We start from the raw sequence: 427 nt of genomic DNA on the forward strand, positions 1-427 counted from the left end.
CATTCCTCGATACCGCTCCGTCGACTTATTGGATTCGTAAAGTCGACATCCGCGTAGACTTATTGGATTCGTAAAGTCTACATCCTTGATTACCGCTCCGTCGACTTGTTGGATACGTAAAGTCGGCATTCCTCGATACCGCTCCGTCGACTTATTGGATTCGTAAAGTCGACATCCGCGTAGAATTATTGGATTCGTAAAGTCTACATCCTTGATTTCCGCTTCGTCGACTTGTTGGATACGTAAAGTCGGCATTCCTCGATACCGCTCCGTCGACTTATTGGATTCGTAAAGTCGACATTCGCGTAGACTTTTTGGATTCGTAAAGTCTACATCCTTGAATACCGCTCCGTCGACTTGTTGAATACGTAAAGTCGGCATTCCTCGATACCGCTCCGTCGACTTATTGGATTCGTAAAGTCGACAT

This window comes from Odontomachus brunneus, unplaced genomic scaffold, assembly GCF_010583005.1.
Source record: "Odontomachus brunneus isolate Ranch 3 - 2012 unplaced genomic scaffold, Obru_v1 Obru_scaffold_012, whole genome shotgun sequence".
NCBI classification, from domain to species: Eukaryota; Metazoa; Arthropoda; class Insecta; order Hymenoptera; family Formicidae; genus Odontomachus; species Odontomachus brunneus.